This window comes from Siphateles boraxobius, unplaced genomic scaffold (assembly GCF_051911475.1).
Source record: "Siphateles boraxobius isolate OS27281-9 unplaced genomic scaffold, OSU_SipBor_1 274, whole genome shotgun sequence".
NCBI classification, from domain to species: Eukaryota; Metazoa; Chordata; class Actinopteri; order Cypriniformes; family Leuciscidae; genus Siphateles; species Siphateles boraxobius.
This window is the reverse complement of record NW_027508892.1, coordinates 325754-338527: the sequence shown is the minus strand read 5'-3', so window position 1 is coordinate 338527 and position 12774 is coordinate 325754. Positions and strand designations below refer to the sequence as shown.

General features: G+C 41.9%; 1 protein-coding gene across 7 annotated transcripts in view; it reads right to left on the bottom strand.

Annotated features, from left to right (window-relative positions):
• The window catches only part of plcb4b (phospholipase C, beta 4b), a 146284-nt gene that overhangs the window by 129206 nt on the left and 4304 nt on the right, over positions 1 to 12774 (bottom strand). For 6 of the 7 annotated variants that reach the window (XR_013207528.1, XR_013207532.1, XR_013207533.1 and 3 more), the window contains exon 2: positions 9250 to 9294. The exons of the other annotated variant lie outside the window; for it this stretch is intronic. The gene's annotated coding sequence lies outside the window, so the exon portion shown is untranslated. The remainder of the gene's footprint in view (positions 1 to 9249; positions 9295 to 12774) is intronic. 7 annotated transcript variants of the gene reach the window in all.

The following is a 12774-nucleotide window of genomic DNA, read 5'->3' as shown; positions in this document are numbered from 1 at the left end:
CCAGAACAATATTGATCAGCTTGTATAAATCTGTGTAAATAAAGCGATGCTGGACCTTCATCATCGGTCATCAAGGGAGGAGACACACTTCCCGCATCAGAGGTCAAAGGTCGTGTCCAGTCAAACTCTACAGTATTTCAGCACTAATTCATTGGTGGGATCTAGTTTAACTAGACTGATGAAACACTGATGATCCTCATGGATTCTCCCGAAGGTTTTCCTCCATTCTGTCACTGATGGAGTTTCGGTTCCTCTGTCGCTTTGGCTTTTGTCTTGCTGAGTCGGGGACATTTAATATTCAACAATATTATTGATCTCCTGCATTGACAGCATTATATGAGACCTGAACTGAGCTGGACGATGACATCACGCTTTTCTCCAGAGCCGCTATATACGTTTATAAATACTAAATTAACAACTTTATTACAACAAAAATGAACCATCACTGAACTTACTTAAGCTGGACTGTGATGCTATTTTCTTCTAGAAAACAAACTTTGTTGAATTATTTCCCTGTTATCTCTGTAAAGCTGCTTTAAAAGCACTATATAAATAAAGCGGACTTGACTTAAAGCCTGAACACACACACAGACTGTGTTTCTATTAGGTGTAGTGTGTGTACTATTCACTCGCCTGGTCATGTGACCCGCCCGAGGCTGCTGGGATACGATCACATGACCAGCGTCCTCGGCTGACACGGTAATAATAGCGTTCAGAAGTCACGTTCTGAGTTATAGCACAAAGGTGGAAGGTTTAATTGGCAGTGTGGATTGTGCCGTGACTGAACGCGTTTCTGAGATTAGAAAGAGCAGGAATAGCTCAACTCTATTTATATCCGTCGTCCAGGAACCGCTCGCAGGAGCAGTGCATGATGGGAGATCTGAGGTCCGATTACACATTCATTAGTGTCATTAATGTCATAATCATTTGTTAACAAACAAATATTCATTACTTCATTGAGCTCATTGTTTCTGCAATAAATGATTACATTGTTTAATTAGCTATCTGTGATTTTGTTTATGAACATTTCTGAAATACATAGATAACTCTGATAACATCACTGTAAATTGTAATATGGACTCATGCACTTTCTGTAAAACTGCTTTGAAATGATGTGTATTGTGAAAAGCGCTATGAGAATAAATGTGAATTGAATTGAATTGAATTAACAGTAAAAGTGTGACTGAAACACCCAACATACAAGCTCTCCATTCCTCAATACTGATTCATTTGGAAATATTTAACGTTAATTTTCTTAAGAAAATGTATCTCAACTAATGCTGTAAACTATACCTGGCCAGTTAATTACTATAATAATACTATAATTATAATAATAACTGCTGTTTATTTTCATACATCATAAAATGAGCATATAAAACAATTTAAATTGCACCTAAGGCAGTTTCAATATATAAAAATGAACTGAATGAATAACTTTTCTACAGCAGAAATGAAGCATCACTGAACTTACTTAAGCTGGACTGTGACGCTGTTTTCTTCTGGAAACAAAACTGTTGCATTATTTTACTGTTATCTCTGTAAAGCTGCTTTGAAACACTGTGTTATAAAAAACGCTGTAGAAATAAATCTGACTTGACAAATTATATAATTATGTTTCAACTCCAATTCGTTGTTGTGAAAACATTTAAACTGTGGGATCATAAAAAAACGTATTATTCAAACGCACATTAAACACTGAAGGACAGATGTAGTCTAATATAATGAACATGTAATCTAGTGCATGTCTGTGTCAGAAGCTCCTCTCTAGAGTTATTCTTCTGTAGAGTTTATGTTCACTGAAAGGCTTTTCTGAGGATAATGTGACGTTATTGTTCTCCCGCTGTTTTATTGACGGATGAAACACTGATTGATGGATTACATGAGACATGATGGATTTCAGGAAGTTGTTCTGAATCTTTCAACATTCCTTCTGATGTTCATTGATGTTTATTTGCTGCTGTAACTAGAAGTAAAGAGGAAGAGATGATCGGTTCTTCTGTCACACACATTAAACACACACACACACATTAAACACACACACACACATTTACTGACTCAATTTACTGATGAAACTGACAGGATTTGAAACTGAGACCCAAAAGTATAGAATGATTGTGATTATTGGATGGCAGGAGCGACAGATGATGTTTAGTGAAGTTTTCACACATCGACTGAAAACAGCACTGAATCATGTCGTAAAGATCGCAGTTACGAGTTGCGAACGCCACAACGCCGTAAATACGAATGGGAAGAACACACACACTGAACTCCTGAACACACACTGAACTCCTGAACACACACTGAACTCCTGAACACACACTGAACTCCTGAACACACACTGAACTCCTGAACACACACTGAACTCCTGAACACACACTGAACTCCTGAACACACATTGAACTCCTGAACACACACTGAACTCCTGAACACACACTGAACTCCTGAACACACACTGAACTCCTGAACACACACTGAACTCCTGAACACACACTGAACTCCTGAACACACACTGACCTCCTGAACACACACTGAACCCCTGAACACACACCAAACTCCTGAACACACACACTGAACTCCTGAACACACACACACTGAACTCCTGAACACACACACTGAACTCCTGAACACACAGACTGAACTCCTGAACACACACACTGAACTCCTGAACACATACACACTGAACTCCTGAACACACACACTGAACTCCTGAACACACACACTGAACTCCTGAACACACACACACACACTGAACTCCTGAACACACACTGAACTCCTGAACACACACTGAACTCCTGAACACACACACACTGAACTCCTGAACACACAGTGAACTCCTAAACACACACAGACTGAACTCCTGAACACACACTGAACTCCTGAACACACACTGAACTCCTGAACACACACTGAACTCCTGAACACACACACACACACACACACTGAACTCCTGAACACACACACACTGAACTCCTGAACACACACACACTGAACTCCTGAACACACACACACTGAACTCCTGGACAACACACACACACTGAACTCCTGAACACACACTGAACTCCTGAACACACACTGAACTCCTGAACACACACTGAACTCCTGAACACACACTGAACTCCTGAACACACACTGAACTCCTGAACACACACTGAACTCCTGAACACACACTGAACTCCTGAACACACACACACACACACACACACTGAACTCCTGAACACACACACACTGAACTCCTGAACACACACACACTGAACTCCTGAACACACACACACTGAACACACACACACTGAACTCCTGAACACACACACACTGAACACACACACACTGAACACACACACACACACTGAACTCCTGAACACACACACACTGAACACACACACACTGAACTCCTGAACACACACACACTGAACACACACACACTGAACACACACTGAACTCCTGAACACACACACACTGAACTCCTGAACACACAAACACTGAACTCCTGAACACACACACACACTGAACTCCTGAACACACACACACTGAACTCCTGAACACACACACACTGAACTCCTGAACACACACACACTGAACTCCTGAACACCGACACACTGAACTCCTGAACACACACACACTGAACTCCTGAACACACACACACTGAACTCCTGAACACACACACACTGAACTCCTGAACACACACACTGAACTCCTGAACACACACACTGAACTCCTGAACACACACTGAACTCCTGAACACACACACTGAACTCCTGAACACACACTGAACTCCTGAACACACACTGAACTCCTGAACACACACTGAACTCCTGAACACACACACTGAACTCCTGAACACACACACTGGACTCCTGAACACACACACTGAACTCCTGAACACACACACGAAACTCCTGAACACACACTGAACTCCTGAACACACACTGAACTCCTGAACACACACTGAACTCCTGAACACACACACTGAACTCCTGAACACACCCACTGAACTCCTGAACACACACACACACTGAACTCCTGAACACACACTGAACTCCTGAACACACACTGAACTCCTGAACACACACTGAACTCCTGAACACACACTGAACTCCTGAACACACACTGAACTCCTGAACACACACTGAACTCCTGAACACACACTGAACTCCTGAACACACACTGAACTCCTGAACACACACACTGAACTCCTGAACACACACTGAACTCCTGAACACACACACACACTGAACTCCTGAACACACAGTGAACTTCTGAACACACACTGAACTCCTGAACACACACACACACTGAACTCCTGAACACACACTGAACTCCTGAACACACACTGAACTCCTGAACACACACACACACACTGAACTCCTGAACACACAGTGAACTTCTGAACACACACTGAACTCCTGAACACACACTGAACTCCTGAACACACACTGAACTCCTGAACACACACACACACTGAACTCCTGAACACATAGTGAACTCCTGAACACACACTGAACTCCTGAACACACACTGAACTCCTGAACACACACTGAACTCCTGAACACACACTGAACTCCTGAACACACACTGAACTCCTGAACACACACTGAACTCCTGAACACACACTGAACTCCTGAACACACACACTGAACTCCTGAACACACACACACACTGAACTCCTGAACACACAGTGAACTTCTGAACACATAGTGAACTCCTGAACACACACACACTGAACTCCTGAACACACACTGAACTCCTGAACACACACTGAACTGCTGAACACACACTGAACTCCTGAACACACACACTGAAATCCTGAACACACACACTGAACTCCTGAACACACACACTGAACTCCTGAACACATAGTGAACTCCTGAACACACACACTGAACTCCTGAACACACACTGAACTCCTGAACACACAGTGAACTTCTGAACACATAGTGAACTCCTGAACACACACACACTGAACTCCTGAACACACACTGAACTCCTGAACACACACTGAACTCCTGAACACACACACTGAACTCCTGAACACACACACTGAACTCCTGAACACACACACTGAACTCCTGAACACACACACTGAACTCCTGAACACACACACACTGAACTCCTGAACACACACACACTGAACTCCTGAACACACACTGAACTCCTGAACACACACACTGAAATCCTGAACACACACACTGAAATCCTGAACACACACACTGAACTCCTGAACACACACACTGAACTCCTGAACACATAGTGAACTCCTGAACACACACACTGAACTCCTGAACACACACTGAACTCCTGAACACACAGTGAACTTCTGAACACATAGTGAACTCCTGAACACACACACACTGAACTCCTGAACACACACACTGAACTCCTGAACACACACACTGAACTCCTGAACACACACACTGAACTCCTGAACACACACACTGAACTCCTGAACACACACACTGAACTCCTGAACACACACACTGAACTCCTGAACACACACACACTGAACTCCTGAACACACACTGAACTCCTGAACACACACTGAACTCCTGAGCACACACACTGAACTCCTGAACACACACACTGAACTCCTGAACACACACACGAAACTCCTGAACACACACTGAACTCCTGAACACACACTGAACTCCTGAACACACACTGAACTCCTGAACACACACACTGAACTCCTGAACACACCCACTGAACTCCTGAACACATAGTGAACTCCTGAACACACACACTGAACTCCTGAACACACACTGAACTCCTGAACACACACACACACTGAACTCCTGAACACACAGTGAACTTCTGAACACACACTGAACTCCTGAACACACACACACACTGAACTCCTGAACACACACTGAACTCCTGAACACACACACACACACTGAACTCCTGAACACACAGTGAACTTCTGAACACACACTGAACTCCTGAACACACACACACACTGAACTTCTGAACACACACTGAACTCCTGAACACACACTGAACTCCTGAACACACACACACACTGAACTCCTGAACACATAGTGAACTCCTGAACACACACTGAACTCCTGAACACACACTGAACTCCTGAACACACACTGAACTCCTGAACACACACTGAACTCCTGAACACACACACTGAACTCCTGAACACACACACTGAACTCCTGAACACACACACTGAACTCCTGAACACACACACTGAACTCCTGAACACACACACTGAACTCCTGAACACACACACTGAACTCCTGAACACACACACTGAACTCCTGAACACACACACTGAACTCCTGAACACACACACTGAACTCCTGAACACACACACTGAACTCCTGAACACATAGTGAACTCCTGAACACACACACTGAACTCCTGAACACACACTGAACTCCTGAACACACACACACACTGAACTCCTGAACACACAGTGAACTTCTGAACACATAGTGAACTCCTGAACACACACACACTGAACTCCTGAACCCACACTGAACTCCTGAACACACACTGAACTGCTGAACACACACTGAACTCCTGAACACACACACTGAACTCCTGAACACACACACTGAACTCCTGAACACACACACTGAACTCCTGAACACATAGTGAACTCCTGAACACACACACTGAACTCCTGAACACACACTGAACTCCTGAACACACACACACACTGAACTCCTGAACACACAGTGAACTTCTGAACACATAGTGAACTCCTGAACACACACACACTGAACTCCTGAACACACACTGAACTCCTGAACACACACTGAACTCCTGAACACACACTGAACTCCTGAACACACACTGAACTCCTGAACACACACTGAACTCCTGAACACACACTGAACTCCTGAACACACAGTGAACTTCTGAACACACAGTGAACTTCTGAACACATAGTGAACTCCTGAACACACACACACACTGAACTCCTGAACACACAGTGAACTTCTGAACACATAGTGAACTCCTGAACACACACACACTGAACTCCTGAACACACACTGAACTCCTGAACACACACTGAACTCCTGAACACACACTGAACTCCTGAACACACACTGAACTCCTGAACACACACTGAACTCCTGAACACACACTGAACTCCTGAACACACACACTGAACTCCTGAACACACACACTGAACTCCTGAACACACACACTGAACTCCTGAACACACACACTGAACTCCTGAACACACACACACACTGAACTCCTGAACACACAGTGAACTTCTGAACACATAGTGAACTCCTGAACACACACACTGAACTCCTGAACACACACTGAACTCCTGAACACACACTGAACTCCTGAACACACACTGAACTCCTGAACACACACTGAACTCCTGAACACACACTGAACTCCTGAACACACACTGAACTCCTGAACACACACTGAACTCCTGAACACACACTGAACTCCTGAACACACACTGAACTCCTGAACACACACTGAACTCCTGAACACACACTGAACTCCTGAACACACACTGAACTCCTGAACACACACTGAACTCCTGAACACACACTGAACTCCTGAACACACAGTGAACTTCTGAACACATAGTGAACTCCTGAACACACACACACTGAACTCCTGAACACACACTGAACTCCTGAACACACACTGAACTCCTGAACACACACTGAACTCCTGAACACACACTGAACTCCTGAACACACACTGAACTCCTGAACACACACTGAACTCCTGAACACACACTGAACTCCTGAACACACTGAACTCCTGAACACACACACACACACACACACACACACTGAACTCATGAACAACACACACACACACTGAACTCCTGAACACACACACGGAACTCCTGAACACACACTGAACTCCTGAACACACACACGGAACACACACTGAACTCCTGAACACACACTGAACTCCTGAACACACACACACACACACTGAACTCCTGAACAACAGACACACACTGAACTCCTGAATGCACACTGAACTCCTGAACACACACTGAACTCCAGAACACACACACACACACACACACACTGAACTCCTGAACACACACACACACACACACACACACACACACTGAACTCCTGAACACACAGTGATCTTCTGAACACACACACTGAACTCCTGAACACACACTGAACTCCTGAACACACACTGAACTCCTGAACAAACACACACTGAACTCCTGAACACACACACACTGAACTCCTGAACACACACACACTGAACTCCTGAACACTCACTGAACTCCTGAACACACACTGAACCCCTGAACACACACTGAACTCCTGAACACACACTGAACTCCTGAACACACACCAAACTCCTGAACACACACACACTGAACTCCTGAACACACACACACTGAACTCCTGAACACACACACACACTGAACTCCTGAACACACACTGAACTACTGAACTCCTGAACACACACTGAACTACTGAACTCCTGAACACACACACACTGAACTCCTGAACACACACACACTGAACTCCTGAACACACACACACTGAACTCCTGAACACACACACACTGAACTCCTGAACACACATACACACACACACACACAGACTGAACTCCTGAACACACACACACTGAACTCCTGAACACACACACACACACACTGAACTCCTGAACACACACTGAACTACTGAACTCCTGAACACACACTGAACTACTGAACTCCTGAACACACACACACTGAACTCCTGAACACACACACACTGAACTCCTGAACACACACACACTGAACTCCTGAACACACACACACTGAACTCCTGAACACACATACACACACACACACACACACACACAGACTGAACTCCTGAACACACACACACTGAACTCCTGAACACACACACACACACACTGAACTCCTGAACACACACTGAACTCCTGAACACACACACACTGAACTCCTGAACACACACGAGCAACAACTGCGTTAATATCCCAGAATGAGCTGTGACTGCTTACATCTGTAGTTAGAGATGTAAGGAACATTCTTGAAATAGTTGAACCACGACTCTACCGGCTAAACCAACACACTACATCAATACTGTTTAATGTGTGTGTGTGTGTGTGTGTGTGTGTGTGTGTGTGTGTGTGTGTGTGTGTGTGTGTGTGTGTGTGTGTGTGTGTGTGTGTGTGTGTGTGTGTGTGTGTGTGTGTGTGTGTGTGTGTGTGTGTGTGTGTGTGTGTGTGTGTGTGAAGAGAAACACACTGAAGAGGAACAATCGACAAACTCACCAGCGGTGTGGAAAGTGATTTAAGGAGCGAGCAACATCTTTGTCCCTGTGAAGACAAACACACAGAGAAACCAATGAAACCCAAACAGAAGCACAGGAGTGTGTGTGTGTGTGTGTGTGTGTGTGTGTGTGTGTGTGTGTGTGTGTGTGTGTGTGTGTGTGTGTGTGTGTCTGCAGAAAACAGTGCAATGAAAGCAAACGTCAACAACAACAGCCAGAAGCCAGTGACTCATTGTGTTTGCATCTGCCTAATTAAAAAATAATAGCGCATCTTTCTTTCCTACAGCACACACACACTAACACACACACACACACACACCAAAACAACAACACGACACGGGAAAGATGCGGGAAAACACATCATTCTCACTCGAATGTTGAAACGACTGACGGGAGCATCAGCCGCCGATTGCGGTTTCTGACAGCGATCTGTAAATCTGCATTAATACACGAATCTTTCATGTACATATCAGTCCCGATACGCCTGACGCTTCACGCTCACCGCGAGTCTGATCAGTGTGCATGACCTGACGGCACTACTTCTGTGCAAAAGTGCAACATTTTCTTTTAAAATGATCAATTCAAGACATATACCTATAAACCTATTTAGTTTTAATTAATTTTCAGTGCATTTAAATAATATTATTTGGCACAACCGTCCGCAGTCTCCGCAAAAATAAACAGACTAAGAAAACTATTTAAAATGGTGTTTTGATAAGAAGAAATTCTAAATAAAATCATCATTTTATGTTTGAAACCTCATATTTGATAAATATCATCTGTTGAGAGGATGATGTCAGGAGGCACACCTGTAAACATGATGATGAAAGATTACAATAAACGTGATCATAGGACAGATCACTCTCCGATACTGCCACACGTCAGCCGGTACAACCAAAGTACAACTTCCGGTATAGAATAATACTATGCCTAACTTTCTAGCACAGGCAAAAGCGAATACAAGCTCCACATATTAATACAAGCTCCACATATTAATACAAGCATCCACATATTAATACAAGCATCCACATATTAATACAAGCATCCACATATAATCATCCTGTTCAATGTGAGATTAGTTGCAAAAGTCAGGAGACGCAACTGCAGTAAATGTCCCTATATGAAATAAAAAAAAGTTATTTACGCTAAATAAATAATACATTTAAGCTAAGATTGTCTATTATTGTTCTATTTTTTAATTATTGTTGTAAATGTTGTTTTACAATTTCAATTATGGTCATGAAAACTCATTATATTAGGTGTCTTTAACTAACTAATCAAAGAAATGGTTGATGTACTTGTTCAAGTTGTTTTGCTGCTATTGAGGTCAGGTTAGGGTTAAATGTTAAAGGTTAAGGGTTTGGGAAGGTCAACAGTGTAATTATAGATGTCACTACAGAAATTAACAGATGTCATTTTGCATATATTTTTTCAATTCAGGCATTTTTTTAAATATAAGTACAATGTGAAACATGTACACAATAGCCTAAGAGCTTTTTATCAAATTATTAAATGTTAGAACATGGTAGTTAAAGCGACTAAATAAAAAGTGGGACTGAGAACTAAAGCGTTAGATATGATGAGAACTAAAGCGTTAGATATGATGAGAACTAAAGCGTTAGATATGATGAGAACTAAAGCGTTAGATATGATGAGAACTAAAGCGTTAGATATGATGAGAACTAAAGCGTTAGATATGATGAGAACTAAAGCGTTAGATATGATGAGAACTAAAGCGTTAGATATGATGAGAACTAAAGCGTTAGATATGATGAGAACTAAAGCGTTAGATATGATGAGAACTAAAGCGTTAGATATGATGAGAACTAAAGCGTTAGATATGATGAGAACTAAAGCGTTAGATATGATGAGAACTAAAGCGTTAGATATGATGAGAACTAAAGCGTTAGATATGATGAGAACTAAAGCGTTAGATATGATGAGAACTAAAGCGTTAGATATGATGAGAACTAAAGCGCTAGATATGATGAGAACTAAAGCGTTAGATATGATGAGAACTAAAGCGCTAGATATGATGAGAACTAAAGCGTTAGATATGATGAGAACTAAAGCGTTAGATATGATGAGAACTAAAGCGCTAGATATGATGAGAACTAAAGCGTTAAATATGATGAGAACTAAAGCGCTAGATATGATGAGAACTAAAGCGTTAGATATGATGAGAACTAAAGCGCTAGATATGATGAGAACTAAAGCGTTAGATATGATGAGAACTAAAGCGCTAGATATGATGAGAACTAAAGCGTTAGATATGATGAGAACTAAAGCGTTAGATATGATGAGAACTAAAGCGTTAGATATGATGAGAACTAAAGCGTTAGATATGATGAGAACTAAAGCGTTAGATATGATGAGAACTAAAGCGTTAGATATGATGAGAACTAAAGCGTTAGATATGATGAGAACTAAAGCGCTAGATATGATGAGAACTAAAGCGCTAGATATGATGAGAACTAAAGCGCTAGATATGATGAGAACTAAAGCGTTAGATATGATGAGAACTAAAGCGTTAGATATGATGAGAACTAAAGCGTTAGATATGATGAGAACTAAAGCGCTAGATATGATGAGAACTAAAGCGCTAGATATGATGAGAACTAAAGCGCTAGATATGATGAGAACTAAAGCGTTAGATATGATGAGAACTAAAGCGTTAGATATGATGAGAACTAAAGCGTTAGATATGATGAGAACTAAAGCGTTAGATATGATGAGAACTAAAGCGTTAGATATGATGAGAACTAAAGCGCTAGATATGATGAGAACTAAAGCGTTAGATATGATGAGAACTAAAGCGCTAGATATGATGAGAACTAAAGCGTTAGATATGATGAGAACTAAAGCGTTAGATATGATGAGAACTAAAGCGCTAGATATGATGAGAACTAAAGCGCTAGATATGATGAGAACTAAAGCGTTAAATATGATGAGAACTAAAGCGCTAGATATGATGAGAACTAAAGCGTTAGATATGATGAGAACTAAAGCGCTAGATATGATGAGAACTAAAGCGTTAGATATGATGAGAACTAAAGCGTTAGATATGATGAGAACTAAAGCGCTAGATATGATGAGAACTAAAGCGCTAGATATGATGAGAACTAAAGCGCTAGATATGATGAGAACTAAAGCGCTAGATATGATGAGAACTAAAGCGTTAGATATGATGAGAACTAAAGCGTTAGATATGATGAGAACTAAAGCGTTAGATATGATGAGAACTAAAGCGTTAGATATGATGAGAACTAAAGCGTTAGATATGATGAGAACTAAAGCGTTAGATATGATGAGAACTAAAGCGTTAGATATGATGAGAACTAAAGCGCTAGATATGATGAGAACTAAAGCGTTAGATATGATGAGAACTAAAGCGCTAGATATGATGAGAACTAAAGCGTTAGATATGATGAGAACTAAAGCGTTAGATATGATGAGAACTAAAGCGCTAGATATGATGAGAACTAAAGCGTTAGATATGATGAGAACTAAAGCGTTAGATATGATG